Below are 16,681 nucleotides of genomic sequence, written 5' to 3' on the forward strand. Positions count from 1 at the left end.
TGCTCTTGCACGAGGTCAATCCTCTGATTGAACACCATCAAGCTTCCTTTTAGTTGAGCGTTAATTCCTTTATGTACAACTAAGGCATGAGCTACATTGGCTAAATGATTGTTCAGGGTCTGAGCAGTCTGCCCAGTATGACTCATGGCTAATGCCGCAGTGGTAGCTCCAACAGCCGCCAATGAGATGGTAGTAACAATGGTGGCTGTAATTCCAAGATCCCTTTTCTGTCTGAAGAGAGTCATAGCGTGAGGGGCATCAACGGGCACAGGCACCCAGTGAGGCATGCAAGTAACCAGGGCATACCTAAATTTACTAGCATTCCAGCATTGGGCAAAAAAGCAAGTATCATTACCACAATTACTTGGCTCTATCTGGCTAATAATGAATAAAAATGGGGGATATAGACAAACAGGTGTGGGCTTATAGGAAATATTATGAGAAGCCTTAACCCCCTCGTTGGAACATCCTGTGTCAGTTCTAGAACTAGCAGTGGTGGTGTCCGAGGTCTGAGTAGGTTCAGGAGACCATTGCCCCCAGGGGCGAGACGTGCTCCATGCCAATTGAATAACTCCATGTTTTCCTCCACTTTTGAAAGTCATTTAAGGTTCTTAAATTATTTTTTCCTTTTTTTTTAAATTTTTCATCAATTACACTTTATTCATTCTGCATCCCCCCATAAGCCCCTCCCTCCTCCCCTCCCCATCCCACCCTCCCTCCTCCCTCTGCTTGCATGCCACTCCCCAAGTCCACTAAGGCTGTCAATGAAAATATGCTGGACTTTGAGTCACTAGCATATAACATGAGAATTTTTCCTGTGCTGCAAATCTGTCTAAACAATTGTCGAGCTATATTTTAGGTAATTGGACTGGAGAATTCGATACTACGATGGAGCAGCTGAGAGTGGCCATTGTCACAGTAAATTCTACCAGAGTGGACGCAGGACTAGCCACAGGATTATCATCATGGATTGCTGCAGCCATGAATCATCTGAAGGAATGGGCGGGCATGGGAGCGTTAGCAGGCCTTCTGGTGTTGGTCTCCTTGGTTTGCCTGTGGTATATATGCAAGATTAGAGTCTCACAACAGTGTGATGCAGCCATGATCATTCAGGCCTTTACAGTCATTGAAGCAGGACATTCACCCCAAGCATGGTTGGATACCATAAAAAGCTAAAATGTTATGCTCAGGATGCGAGGCTAAGCACTGCACTCAGGGTCAGCCGCTTTCGACCCAGAGAAGAGCATGTCTGGTTGCATGCGGGTTGATGCCCCAGGTCCCGCCTCTGAGAAAAAGGTATCGGACGGGTCTGATGCTCTTTGGGTGGATGACACCTAAATGAACATCGGTACAAAGTCCCAATTTATTTCTAATATCAGAGATCAGACCTCTACTCTTGCCTGATTCGTCTAAAACAAAAAGGGGGAACTGTAGAGAGCTGCAGAATGCTATGCCTTAAAGATGGAGCTGGTTTCCGCCTTCCACCTTCCCGATGGTGAGTGCTCTCTGTCACGAACAATTCCACATTTGGCTAAGGCTGAGGATCTGGCTTGCTTCCATGTATGTGGACCTATCTGCATTGCCCACGTGGCACGCCTGGGTTGGCTACCCAGAGGCAATTTAAGCTGTGGGCTGGCTTTCCCCAGGGTCAGATGATTGTTCAAGGTTCCTGAATAAACTGCATTGAAAAAAAAAATTAAAGAGCTTGGTTTGTTTTTAATTGATTTTGTACAAAGTGAAACACATAAATCTAATTTCATTCTTGTGCAGGTGGATATCCAGTTTTTCCAAGAACATTTATTGAGTAGAATCTTTCTTTCTTTCTTTCTTTCTTTCTTTCTTTCTTTCTTTCTTTCTTTCTTTCTTTCTTTCTTTCTTTTTCTTTTGTTCTCCCTTTCTCCCTTTTTTTCTTTTTATGTTTTAGCCTCATTTGTCAAAAATTAGATGGACATAGCTTTGTCAGTTAATTTCTGGTCTTCTATTCTATTCCATTGTTTTACCTGTCTGCTTTTATGTCAGGCTGTCTTCAATACTATAGCTTTGCAGTCAATTTGAGGTCAGATATTGTGATATATCCAGCTGTGTTCTCATTCCTTATGATTGCTTTGGCTATTCATGATCTTTTGTGGTCCCATGTGAATTTTTGGATTGTTTTCTTTAAATTTGTGGAATATGGTACCAGGTTCTGATACATACCACACTTACTTTGTAGATTTTCACAATATTGATTTTGCCAGCCTGGGAGGATGGAAGGTATTCCCATTGTATGCTATCTTCTTCAACTTCTTTCTTGAAGGTCATGAAATTCACTGTAGAGGCCTTTTTCTTTCTTGGCAATGTGAATTTCTAGATAATTTTATTTGGATTATTTTAATCATGTATTTTTTCTAATTGATTTCTAAACGAATGCTCTGTTGTTCTGTATGAAAGATAATATTTTATACTGATTTTTAAACCTTGAATTTTACTGTATCTATTAACCAGTTTCTCTGATGAACATATATTCAAATATTATCAAAATACTTGCAAACTGAACTCAGGAACATATTCAAAAGAATGTTCATTACAAACAGGTTGGGTTCATCATACATAAATCAGTGAATGTAATATACAGTGCAAACAAACTTAAGGGCAGAAACCACATAATCATCTCAATTGATGCTGAAGAGGCCTTTGACAAAATACAATATGCCTCCATGATAAAAGTCCTGGAGACATGAAGGACAGATGAGGAATACCTCACAACAGTGAAGGTGATAAAGAGCAAAACTTTAGACAGCGTTACATTAAGTGGAGATAAACTGAGTCTTTCCTCTCAAATTAGGGGATGAGACAAGGATGCCTACTCTCCTATCACTTACTTGATATAGAGCTCAGTATTAGCTATAGAAACTAGGCAAGAGAAAGACATAAAAGTATTTAAAATAGGAAAGAACACGTTAAACTATCCCACTCGTAGATGACATGATTCTTTACTTAAAACACAGAATTGATCTACTAGAAAATTTGTAACTGCGTGGTTTTTCCTCCCCAAACCAGTTCCAGGAATAGTGACTCTGAGCCTTTGTTTTTTTGTGAATCAATGTCTAGTCTGTAAGCTTTGGCTCGTTCTCTGACAGGCTCATAACTTAGATTTTCTGTTTATCCTATTTGACGTGTGCCACGTGCTCTCCTTAGTTTCCTGTGTTGGTCTTCCTCAGCATCTGGGGTGCATCTTCAGCCTCCAACTCTATCCCCGAGTTCACCAACCTTTCACAGAACTCCCCCCTCCCATTTCCTGCTTCATCTAACAGGGCATAAGCTTTTTATTGACAGATGATGCTTCCATACAGTGCACAAGAGATTCTCTCTACAAAAAGTCTTGGACCTAATAAATACTATATGAGCTATTTAATGTGTCATTATACATTCTCAAATAGCAGATTGAAAGTAATTTAATATTGCTATATTACCACAAATTGATTTATGTCTTTAATGTTGTATGCTTATTTATCATGCAAAATGAAAAAGAAAATGAAAGCAAACAGCTGGACATATCCTCAGCACCCAGAACAGTGCCTAATACAAGTGGACATGCAACAAACATTAACTGTAGTGAGAGCTTCAACCCACAAACATAGTTTGTCTGTTTAGGTTTCCACCATTTCCATTACCAGAAGTTTGTTATTTTCATCATGAAGCTCTGTTTTATTATGTATGTACCTAAGTAGTTTGTCTTCTTTTAGATCATTGTAAACAACCATTACATTTTAAATTCAATCTCTACCTTTCAATATCAATATAGAAGTAGGTTCATTTGTGTATTGGTTTTCTCTCCTATGACTTTACCAAACTCATTTACTTGAATATTTTTTCTTGATTCTTTAGTAATGTATGTAACAAATCATGGCATCCACAAATAGAGAATTTTTATATTTTTCTTTCAAAGCTGTATGGTTTCTTCAGTGTATAGACTAATTTATCATTTTGTCCTTATCATTACTTTAAAAAATATCAGTACAATTGTCTTGTAGAACACACCAGAATCTTTTTTATTTTGTCTTTCTTTGAAGTGCCATTGAAATTATTTCTTTATTTCTGCATTTCTTGTAAATTGGAAGTTAGGTATACATGTTTGAATAGACTTAAGTTAAATATTTTGGGTTAGAGATGTCAGGTTGTCCCATTATCTCCGACACTGGGTTTGCTCTCCTATAGAAAGTGCGGACTGCAGAATTGCTCCTTTCTAATAGTTTTTAGTGTGCCAGAGACCTGTGGGAATGTGAGGAAAACCTATTCTCCTGTGATCCTTTTAAATAAGGGTTTGGATTGGTTTGGTACTTCTATCTATCTATCTATCTATCTATCTATCTATCTATCTATCTATCTACCTACCTATCATCTATATATCTTTCCTTTATGTACATTGGTGTTCTTCTTGCCTGTATAGCTGTGTGAACATGTCAGATACACTGGAACTGGAATTACAATCAGTTGTGATCTGCCATATGGGTGTTGGGAATTGAACTTGGGTCCTTTTGAAGAACAGCCAGGATTCTTAACTACTGAGCATCAATTTGGCCCACATTGGTGTTTTTAATTTCATAAACTATTTTCATAGGTTATATAATTTTTAATTATTTTTGTTTTCATTCACATAGGGTTGTGTGTTCTTCTGTAGTAGTTCACTTGCATTCAGAATTAAATTAGATTTATTTTCTGAAATATCAGGGTAAACATCTAGTAATTTCCTTTTTAATTATGAATTTTCAGCAGTATGATAGAATAGTCATTCCTTCTTCTCCTTCCTCCCTCTCCATCTTTTGTTTTCATTACTGATGTTACCCAAGACCATATGTTTTTTAATTTTTGTCATTTTTTCTTTAGATATTCAAATCTCTGCAATCTGGCCAGTGAATGTCCTTAAATCAAATCCACTGTTATTTTCACATAAATTGTTGTCCTTTAGAATTTGAATGCTTTCTGGTACAGGATGTTTCAGGTTGAATGTTGCTTTGTTTCTGGAACAGGTCTAAAAAATCAATTAATTAATGCTTGGTTCCTTTTCACTCTTCTTGTTTTTTATTTGAATGTCACAGAGAGAAGCTGACTTCCCTTTATACTCTGAAGTGATTCCAAGGACCTTATTATTTTCCTTACTCTCTCTATTAGTAGGCATCATTAATGCCAAAGTCACAGTTTCTAATCTTTTGTTAAACATGAGCTCTAAGCATGCATCCTGCAGAAATTAAGATGCATTCAAAAATGTCCACAGCTTTGACAGAACAGAGTTGATGAGATTCCACTTGTATAAAGAATTTGGCAACATGATGGGAATAAAATATGACCAACAATTTGAGATGGACTGTGGATCTTGACTCTGACATGGTGGAAAAGGAAATCCCAAGGTTATGTGACAATTTAATGCTTAGATTACATGGATGAGAGAATAAATATATAAGTGTATGAACTTAGTATGGCTAGGCTACTGGGGGATTGAGGAAAGATAATGTAGTTTTTTCCAAGACCTTTTCTGAGTCAATAAACGATTGTTAAGGAATATATATATATATTCCATATATATTCCATATATATATTCCATCTATACACACACACACACACATATATATATATATTATTACGCACACACACACATTTATATATATATATATATATATATATATGTTCCTATAGTTCCTGGTAATCTCTTGTTACTCACAAATGTGATGTGATAGGTACTAAAGACACAAAAAGAGGATATCTGCTCCAGACTATGTATGTAGAGAGAGGAAAATGTAGTGAATTATGTAAATACACACATAATACATTCAGTGTGTGTGTGTGTGTGTGTGTGTGTGTGTGTGTGTGTGCAGAGATTCCTAGAGAAAATGAGACCTGCCCACTGAGGTCTCAAAGGAGTTAGGAGCATGAGGCAGAGAATTTTTGATTTATGGTACAAGTATTTAGGCTGCACACTGAAAGGCAGAACCATGTTCACCAGTTGGTTCTTTCCATGTTCTAAGACTTGGATGAAATGTGTCTTCTTTCTTGATGTTGTCTTCCTCTGTGTCACAGAGCAGGTTCCCGTATGTCATGCAGCAGAGATCTTCCCATGTGGTTTATAATCTTGCAATTTACATTAAACCTGTGCTGCAATAGGCTACAGCTTAGAAATGTGTTCTAAGATTTTTGCAGTGGGTAAGTTACATTGAATTTCTCAGTCCTTCATGTTTTCTCCATTTCATTACTTCGCAAGTCAACATCTGTAGGCTGGTGATTAATCTCCTTGTCACCTAGCATCACATTGCTTGGTAAATGGTTGTTTCTGAAGTCTTTTTAAGATTATCCATCAGCAAGTGAGTGGTTAGGACCTTCTCTGCATACAGGCAGTATCACATGCAGCCTTTGGTAATGTAGCACATGCAGTGATTCTTCACAGGAGTCAGGGAGGGCATCTGGACTCTGAGGGGAGGCTTGCTGAGCTTAGACATGGTTTGCTTTGGGTTCAGCCAGTTTCCTACCTCCCTACCCTGGCTGAAACACACACTGGGAATCTGCTACATCTCTCAATTCTCCTCACGCAGAAGCAGCTCCACTTTGAGTAGTGAAAACCATTTTTTTTTTTTTTACTGTTAATACATGAAAATGTTTGTTTCAGCTAGATTTGTTGAAAGTACTCTCAGGTGAGAAGAGCTATGAGAAGGTATGGTGTTTCCCTTAAAGGGTATTCCGAATTTGGAGCAGAGTGGATGCATACACAGCAATACACCTGGCAAGACATTTTGATGAGTTCAGTTTGTTTTGGAACCAGGGAATTACTGTGTTTTCTCTAGGCAAGCCTTCACAGCACAGATGTGACGCTCACTTTACAGGAAGGACAACTTACCTCCCTACCGTTCTGGACTTCTGGAGGGGTTAATGAGCTAGAGTTAGAATGAGAAGAACAGGCTGTCACTATAGTCTTCTACTGTCTCAGGGGCCCAGTGGATCTATCAGGTAGGATTTCATAATATCAAAGACAAGGATGAATGTAAGAAAGTTTCCTAGGAAGGTGGTTGTAGGTCAAGAAACAAAAAGTCAGGAACCTGACAGAGACTAAAGCTCTGGAGGAGGCTAACTGCTGACAGAGCCAAGATGATTTGACCTATAGTCTATGTGTTGAAACAGTGGGAGTTTCCTGCTTGATTTAGTTTTCTTTTTACCTCTAGGGAATGAATGGCTTGACCTTGAAGAAAAAAATGAAATGACTAAGGTAATGCCATTATGTCCCAACTTCATTTTGCATCTGCCTGGACACTTCCCAACCTCCTACCCCTGCAACAGCCACATCAGCCTTGGGAATGCTTTTGGGATTGTTCATGACCCTGAACATGGTCCAGATGTATTAACCAAAATAATTGGTGTGTATGTGAGCTTAAACCTAACACTGAAATAGCTAAGAGGGAGTGTTTAATTGTCATGTGCTGTCTGGAAACCCTGCGAAGCGTTGCAAGAAATCAGATGTTACTAAACCACTCCAAATCCCTCACTGATGTGATTCCCTTCCTCCACCTCAAGCAATGACATTATTGTGGTTTTGTCAAACAAAACAAAACAAAACAAAAACCTGTACTCCTGAGCTTGGGCACCAAGAGATGTTGCAGAGGCAAGGGCCTGCACTTGGTCTGGTCATTCAAAAAAGGACTCAAAGGTTTTAATTGGCTTAATCAGTGAGGTTGTCAATAACTCTCATGTGGATCATTTCATAAAATAGTGCTGTGCCTGTATTGTACAGCAAGGGTGAATAAAACAGCAGCAGGAAGCAATCCCTGATTTCAGTTGCACAGTAGGGACAGTCCAGCAACTGAGGGATAAGTGCTGAGCTCAGTAGTAGCTCAAGAAAAATGGCCCCCTAGCACCACATTAGTGTGTCAGGAGGGGAGACAGATCTGCCTGTCATGTCTGCTGTTATGAATCTGGGTAAAAGTCTTGGAAGGTAGACTCAGTGTCATCAGCCCTCAGTGAAATTACTTTAAGCATTGGCTAGAGTTTTACCATAAATTACACTGCCCTTGGATTTATAGGCTTTAAGGAACTGATGTAAGGGATATTGAACACTGGAAAAGATGCTGATGCAGGAATTTTCCTTCTGATGCTCAAAGAGCCCCTTTCTTCCTCTGAATCATAGAAGTGTTAATCATTTATTTGTACTATCTCTCCTCTTTCTGTTTCTCTGATGCTTGCTTGGTCCTGGGGAGGGCCAGACATGAGGTTTAATCCATAGCCCTGGCCTTTTTGGCCTGTTGATGAAGGATTGTTGGCTATTCGGTAAGCCTGAGCGGAGCCCTAGAGGGCTAGAGACGAGGGAGGTCCCCCTTCCACAGAGCCTGCTCCAGAAAGGGAAGGCAACGGTGTGGTGAAAGATCCTGACATGCTTCCAGGAGGGCGTGGTAATGGGGAGCATGCGGATGGTTGTGGGTGAGCCCTTTGAAATTCTTTTCACTCACAGCAGACTAGAGTTGTGTCTTCAACGCCCATTTCCGGTCAAAAGCAGTTATTCTAAAAGCAGGTGTCAGGCAGGAGATATATTCCAAAGTGGTTAAATGTTCAAGTCCCCACCTTATTTTATGGAAAATAATGGTATGCCTGGATTTACATACACACACAAACATGCATGCATACATGCATTAGATAGAGTCTCATGTCTGGCCTGAAATTAAGTATGTGTCTGAGGATGGCACTGAGCTTTTGGTGCTTCTGCTTGTATCTCTAGAAGCTGTGGTTACAGGCTTATACTCCCCATGTCTATTTTATGTGGTGATGGGGATCTAGCTGGGGCTTTCTGAATGCCAGGCAAGCACTCTACAGACAGCTAAATCTTTAACCTGAAATAATATTTTAATAAATTAATGGGTTAAATTTGTACCATAAACATGTGTCCAGGTATAAGTTAGAAGAATCTTTTAAAGTTAACTTATTTTTTGAGTTTAGAAGGCAAATAACCTACCTTTACACCACCCCTTGTTGGGCTATGACTTTGCCAGGTTGCAAATACATAAATTTGGGTCAAATCATTTGAAAGGATCAGAGTACAATTGACAAGTTAATAGAGACAATTAACAAACTTATAAAACTGCTTCCTCTTCTGCCCCCAAATAGACAGACAGACAGGTAGTAACATATAAAGAAAGGAAAACCCTTGCTTCTAGAGGCTTTGCAGGTCTGTCTGCTGTGTCTTATGTGTATCAGTAGGTGGCAGAGTGGAGAGACCTGTGAGCATCTGAATGGTTAGTAGCCTAACAATCCCTGAAAAAAGGAAGCCTGAGACAACCATCAAGGGGCCAGGACAGAGAGCTAGTCTGAGATGACCACGAGTCAGGCGCCACACAGGCCCCAATAGTTCCCAGGACCCAGGAGCAAGGCAGAGATTAGAAGAACCCTGCCTGGGACTTTGGGCGCCAGAGGCAGGGGTGGTGATGGGGGTGGGGGCAGGGTCAGGGGCTGAATGAGCATGAGTGTGACCCTCAAAAGAGGCAACTTGGCCTCATCAGGAGTGAGCCTGAACTACCACCAGCCTGGTGCGGTGGGGCACAGTCAGAAGACCACCGGTCTGGTGCCATGAAGATCTGGGCAGGGCAGAGCTTGCGCAAGATGACCCTTGCCTGGTACCGTAATGCGCAAGTGGGGCATAGCAATCTTGACACCACTCTGAGGTGACACCAGACACTCACAGACCCCAGGCACCATTAAAAGGAGGAAGTAAGTGGTCAGGAATGGAAGAGAAAGATAAACAGAAGAGGGTGGGCACAATGAAGGGAGGCAGGACTGGAGACTCGAGGATAGTGAGGAACAGCCTGATGTGAGTAGCTGGTGATGCCACCTAGGGCCATGGTGGGGTCCTGGCCTGTGTTGCCACTGGGGAACTCGTCTGGGTCTGTGGTCTTGCAGCAGCAGGGGTCTGTTACCACCAAAGGTCAGGTGGGTGTCTCTGGTCTAGGCTGCCACCTGGGGACATGATATCTGAGGGCTGTACAGAACTGGGTCCGTCCCTGTCCTGAGCTTCGTGGGAGAGCTGGCCCTGGAGACATGAGAGCAAGAGAGCTGTTCCCAACTGCAGTACCTGGCCCCACCCCTTACCAGGGGCAGCGCTCTGGAGAGCCTGCCCTGCACCTCACATGGGCAGCACACTGGAGCTGGCCCTGGAGCTGGGGGTTGGGGGTGAGTGGGCTCTGAGAGCATGAACACAAGAGGGCTGACCCTGCCTCTTGTTTGCTGGGTGGAGAAGGAAAAAGGTTCCCTCCCTCCTTCCTCACCTCTCACCATCTATGTCCGGCAGGAGATCTGGCTTTAGGGTCATGAGAGTGCGAGAACGGGCCATGTCCCTCATCGGCTGCAACGCATGGGAGAGTGGGCCCTGCACCGAGCCTGGGCAGCAGGGTAGAGCTGGCCCTGGTTGTGGGGGTTGCTGGGGAGCAGGAGAGTCAGAGGGCTGACTAGCCCAGATACCTCTCAGGCCCAGATGCAGGACTTTGAATTGGCCCTACCAACTTGATGAACTTCTGATGAAGGCACTGGTCCTACAAATCCAAAACTACAGGATCTCCATGACACAGAGCAATAGCAGGATAGAGAGGAGTCCCAATGAGGTTCCAGTATTGATAGAGTAGCGGAAGCCAGAGGCCTAGCACCAGACCAAGGAGTCATTGCAATGCACATTTTCATGCAAAGAAATGTGGACAAAAGAGTGTACTGTGAGACACACTGGGACACACTACAGCTTCCACACACGATAGCTTTTTCTCTGTTGTGGGGAAGTTGCAAGGGTAGAGGATGAGTATGAAGGGAGGAGGAGATGAGCAGGACTGCGGTGTATGATGTGAAATTTCACAAAGAACCAGTAAAAAGATTTAAAAAAAAATAAGAAAGAAAAACTTAACCTTGACCAATCATTTAATTCTCAGAAGAAACCATATTTCCTTCACTGAATTAATAAAGCTTTAATGTTCAATAATAAATTCAGTAATAAAGCTTTAGTATTCTAGTCAAATCGAAGCACCTGGACATTCTGTATAGTTAATACAGCCAAGGCTAGTTGACTTGCCCACTGACAAGGTTGCTTGACAGGTATTACTACTTCTGAGACAACTTAGAAGTAAGTAAGAAGCATCAGGGACTCACTGGGGGAAGGAACACAACCATGCTAGAAAGGCCAAGTGAGTGATGGAAAAGAAGCAATAGGAAACAGAACAAGGAATGAAGAGAATAACCCTTAATCGCTTGATGGACCTGTGAGGTTTGTTGCTATTTCAGAATCCAGCAACAGAGCCGGGCAAAGTGCTGGGGTACACAGGGAGAAAGTTCTGTGGGGTTGTTCTTGGGTAGTCCACAGGATGCTAACTTGGACCTGTTAGCTATTTTTGATGATTTGAAAACTCTAAGAAAATTGCACATTCATTCAAAAGAATGTCACCAAGACTAGAATGCCAAGTGTCTTTGCTTTGGGCTGGGATTATGTAAGTTCATTGTTGTAATAAATTTGTCTCGATCTATTCAGAGTTCTGATGGTTGGCAGCTGTATTTGTCAGATTAATGACAAAAGAAAATGACTTATTTCTTAATGTGTTATTTTTGTAGACAAAAATCTTCCAAATGATGAAGTCTTTAGGAGGAAATGAAAGGAAGACTAGACTGATGAGATAGTTGCTGATTACTAGGAAAGCCTCCCTGTCTGTCGGGTCTCTCCTTTTTCTGCTGTACCTTGGAGCCTCAGAAATCCTCTGTGACTAAACCATAAATGTAACTTTTATCATTTTTATTTATTTTTTATAATTAAATTAATTTATTTTTATTAATTACAGTTTATTCACTTTGTATCCCCCACATAAGGCCCTCCCTCCTCCCCTTCCGGTCCCATCCTTCCTCCCCTTATTCACGCATGCCCCTCCCCAAGTCCACTGATAAGGGAGGACCTCCTCTCCTTCCTTCTGATCTTAGTCTATCAGATCACATCAGGAGTGGCTGCATTGTCATCTTCTGTGGCCTGGTAAGGCTGCTCTCCCCTCAAGGGGAGGTGATCAAAGAACAGGCCAATCAGATTATGTCAGAGGCAGTCCCTCTTCCCATTACTATGTAACCCAGGTGGACACTAAGTTGCCATGGACTACATCTGTGCAGGGGTTTTAGGTTATCTCCATGCCTGGTACTTGGTTGGAGTATGAGTCTCTGGGAAGACCTCTGTGTTCAAATTTTCTGTTTCTGTTGCTCTCCTTGTTCCTGTCCTCTCCAGATCTTACAATTTCCCACTTCTTACAGAAGATTCCCTGCACTTTTCCCAGCAGTTGGCCATAAGTCTCAGCATCTGCTTTGATAGTCTGCAGCTCTTAGAGCCTGTGATGTTGGTGTTCTGTTAAGGAAGTTGTCTCCTGTGCCAATGAGTTCAAGGCTCTTCCCCACTTTTTCTTCTAACCAATTTAATGTGTCTGGTTTTATGTTGAGGTCTTTGATCCACTTGGACTTCAGTTTTGTGCAGGGTGATAAGTATGGATCTATTTGCATTTTTCTACATGTAGACATCCAGTTAGACCAGCACCATTTGTTGAAAATGCTATCTTTTTTTCCATTGTATGGTTTTGGCATCTTTGTCAAAGATCAGGTGTCCATAAGTGTGTGGATTTATTTCTGGGTCCTCTGTTTGGTTCCATTGATCCACCATTCTGTTTCTATGCCAGTACCATGCAATTTTTATAACTGTTGCTCTATAGTACAGCTTGAGATCAGGGATGGAGATGCCTCCAGAAGATCTTTTATTGTAGAGGATTGTTTTAGCAATTCTGGGTTTCTTGTTGTTCTATATGAAGGTGAGAATTTTTCTTTCAAGATCTGTAAAGAATTGTGTTGGTAATTTGATGGGAATTGCATTGAATGTATAGATTGCTTTTGGTAAGATGGCCATTTTTACTAGTTAATCCTGCCAAACTTTTATCATTTTTATTTATTTTTTATAATTAAATTTATTTATTTTTATTAATTACAGTTTATTCACTTTGTATCCCCCACCTAAGGCCCTCCCTCCTCCCCTTCCGGTCCCATCCTTCCTCCCCTTATTCACGCATGCCCCTCCCCAAGTCCACTGATAGGGAGCATGGGAGATCTTTCAATCTTCTGATATCTTCTTCTAATTCTTTCTTCAGAGACTGGAAATTTTTTTCATACAAGTCTTTGACTTGCTTGGTTAGGGTTACACCAAGGTACTTTATGTCATTTGTGGCTATTGTGAAGGGTGTTGTTTCCCTAATTTCTTTCTCAGCCCTTTTGTCTATTGTATACAGGAGGGCTACTGATTTTTTTGAGTTAATTTTGTATCTGGCCACTTTGCTGAGGGTGTTTATCAGCTGTAGGAGTTCCCTGGTAGAGTTTTTGGGGTCACTCACGTATACTATCATACCATCTGCAAATAGCGATACTTTGACTTCTTCCTTTCCAATTTGTATCCCCTTGATCTCCTTTAATTGTCTTATTGCTCTAGCAAGGACTTCCAGAACTATGTTGCAGAGATATGGAGAGAGTGGGCAGCCTTGTCTTGTCCCTGATTTCAGTGGGATTGCTTTAAGTTTCTCTCCATTCAGTTTGATGTTGGCTATAGGTTTGCTGTATATCGCCTTTACTATGTTTAGATATGTGCCTTATATCCCTGATCTCTCCAAGACTTTAAACATGAGTGGATGTTAGATTTTGTCAAATGCTTTTTCAGCATCTAGGGAGATTATCATGTGTTTTTTTTTTTTCTTTCAGTTTGTTAATATGGTGGATCACATTGATGGATTTCCGTATATTGAACCACCCCTGCATGCCTGGATGAAGCCTACTTGGTCATAGTGGATGATATCTTTGATGTATTCTTGTATTCAGTTTGCAAGTATTTTGTTGAGTATTTTTGCATCAATGTTCATAAGGGAGATTGGCCTGAAATTCTCTTTCTTTGTTGGGTCTTTGTGAGGTTTAGGTACCAAGGTGACTGTGGCTTCAAAGAATGAGTTTGGTAATGTTCCTTCTGTTTTTTTTTTTTTTTCAATGCAGTTTATTCAGGAACCTTGAACAATCATCTGACCCTGGGGAAAGCCATCCCACAGCTTAAATAGCCTCTGGGTAGCCAACCCCAGCGTGCCACGTGGGCAATGCAGATAGGTCCACATACATGGAAGCAAGCCAGATCCTCAGCCTTAGCCAAATGTGGAGTTGTTTGTGACAGAGAGCACTCACCATCGGGAAGGTGGTGAATAGTTTGAAGGTGGAATAGTTTGAAGGTGGAATAGTTTGAAGGTGGAATAGTTTGAAGTTGGAATAGTTTGAAGAGAACTGGAGTTAGCTCTTCTTTGAAGGTCTGGTAGAATTCTGTGCTGAAACCATCTGGTCCTGGATTTTTTTGGATGGGAGACTTTTGATGACTGCTTCTATTTCCTTGGGGGATATAGGACAATTTAATTTATTTACCTGGTCTTGATTCAGCTTTGGTAAGTTGAATCAATCAAGAAAATTGTCTATTTCATTTAGATTTTCAAATTTTGTGGCATATAGACTTTGGAAGTAAGTCTTAATGATTGTTTGGATTTCTTCAGTGTCTGTAGTTATGTCAGCCTTTTCATTTCTGATTTTGTTGATTTGAATGTTGTCTCTCTGACTATTAGTTAGCTTGGCTAAGGGTTTGTCTATCTTGTTGGTTTTCTCAAAGAACCAACTCTTGATTTCATTGATTCTTTGAATTCTTTTGTTTCTAATTGATTGATTTCAGCCCTGAGTTTGATTATTTCCATCCATCTACTCCTATTGTGTGTGTCTGCTTCTTGTTCTTCCCATAGGGCTTTTAGGTGAATCATTAAGTTGCTTGTACGAGATGTTTTGAATTTCTTCTTGAAGGCACTTAGTGCTATGAACTTTCTTCTTAGCACTGCCTTCATTGTTTCCCACAAGTTTGGGTATGTTGTGCCTTCATTTTCATTGAGTTCTAGGAAGACTTTAATTTCTTTCTTTATTTCTTCCCTGACCCAGCTGTCATTTAGAAGCAAGTTGTTCAGCTTCAGTGTGTGTAGGCTTTTTGCTATTTCTATTGTTGTTGAGGTCCAGCTTTATTCCATGGTGATCAGACCGGATACAAGGGATTATTTCAATCTTCTTGTATCTGTTGAAGCTTGCTTTGTGACCAACTATGTGGTCTATTTTGGAGAAGGTTCCATGAGTTGCTGAGAAGAAGGTAAATTCTTTTGTGTTTGGGTGAAAGGTTATGTAGAAGTCTGTTAGGTCCATTTGATTCATGACCTCTGTCAGAGTCATTGTTTCTTTGTTTAACTTATGTTTTGTTGATCTGTCCTTTGTTGAGAGTGGGGTGTTGAAGTCTCCCACTATTAATGTGTGGGGATCTATATGTGGTTTAAGTTTTATCAATGTTTCTTTTACAAATATGGGTGCTCTTGTATTTGGGGTATAGATATTCAGGATTGTGATGTCTTCCTGGTAGAATTTTCCCTTGATGAGTATGAAGTGTCCTTCCCCATCTCTTTTTATTAATTTATTTATTTATTTATTAAGTCTATTTTATCAGATATCAGAATGGCTACTCCTGCTTGTTTCTTGCCTCCATTTGCTTGGAAAGCCATCTTCCAAACCTTTATCCTCAGGTAATGTCTATCTTTGTGACTTAGCTGTGTTTCTTGTATGCAACAGATTGCTGAGTTTTGTTTATGCATCCATTCTGTTAGTCTGTGTCTTTTTATTGGAGAATTGAGTCCATTGATGTTGAGAGAGATTAATGACCAGTGGCTGTTAGATCCTTTGATTTTGATGTTGGCTGCGGTCATAAGGTTGTGTGCTTGGTTGCTTTTTGTTTTAGTGTAGTGAGGTTAATTATTTCCTGTGTTTTCTTGAAAGTAGGTAGTTTTCTTGGGTTGTATTTTCCCTTCTAGTGTCTTCTGTAATGCTGGATTTGTGTGTAGGTATTGTTGAAATTTGTTTTTGTCATTGAATATCTTGTTTTCTCTGTCTATGAGGACTGAGAGTTTTGGTGGGTATCATAGCCTGGGCTGACATCCATGTTCTCTTAGGGTCTGCATGATAACTGTCCAGGCCCTTCTGGCTCTCATAGTCTCTGTTGAAAAGTCAGGTGTGATTCTAATGGGTTTGCCATTGTATGTTACTTGGCCTTTTTCCCTTGTAGCTTTTAGTATTTTTTCTTTGTTCTGTATACTTACTGTTTTGATTATTATGTGGTGGGAGGATTTTCTTTTCTGGTCTAATTTATTGGGTGTTCTGTAGGCCTCTTGTATTCTAATTGGCCTCTCCTTTAAGTTGGGGAAATTTTCTTCAATGATTTTGTTGAAAATATTTTCTGGGTCTTGGAGCAAGGAATCTTCTTTTTCCTCTATTCCTTTTATTCTTAGGTTTTGTCTTTTTATGTTGTCTTGAATTTCTTAGACAGTCTGTGTCAGGAATTTTTTAGATTTAACATTTTATTTGACAGATACATCTATTTCTTCCATTGTATCTTCCACACCTAAGATTCTTTCTTCCATCTCTTGTAGTCTATTGGTTATGCTAACTTCTGTAATTCCTGTTTTCTTCCCTAAGTTCTTTCTCTCCACAATTTCCTCCATTTGTGTTTTCTTTAATTTTTCCAATTCTATCTTCAGATCTTGAGCTGTTTTGTTGATTTCCTTCAACTGTCTGACTGTAT

At 40.5% G+C, this 16,681-nt stretch overlaps 1 pseudogene; it reads left to right on the forward strand.

The window, feature by feature from the left end:
• The first annotated feature begins 9,156 nt into the window (after nucleotides 1-9,156).
• LOC132653385 (small nucleolar RNA SNORA17) lies at nucleotides 9,157-9,262 on the forward strand (annotated as a pseudogene).
• Nucleotides 9,263-16,681: the final 7,419 nt, after the last annotated feature.

This window comes from Meriones unguiculatus, chromosome 3, assembly GCF_030254825.1.
Source record: "Meriones unguiculatus strain TT.TT164.6M chromosome 3, Bangor_MerUng_6.1, whole genome shotgun sequence".
Taxonomy (NCBI): domain Eukaryota; kingdom Metazoa; phylum Chordata; class Mammalia; order Rodentia; family Muridae; genus Meriones; species Meriones unguiculatus.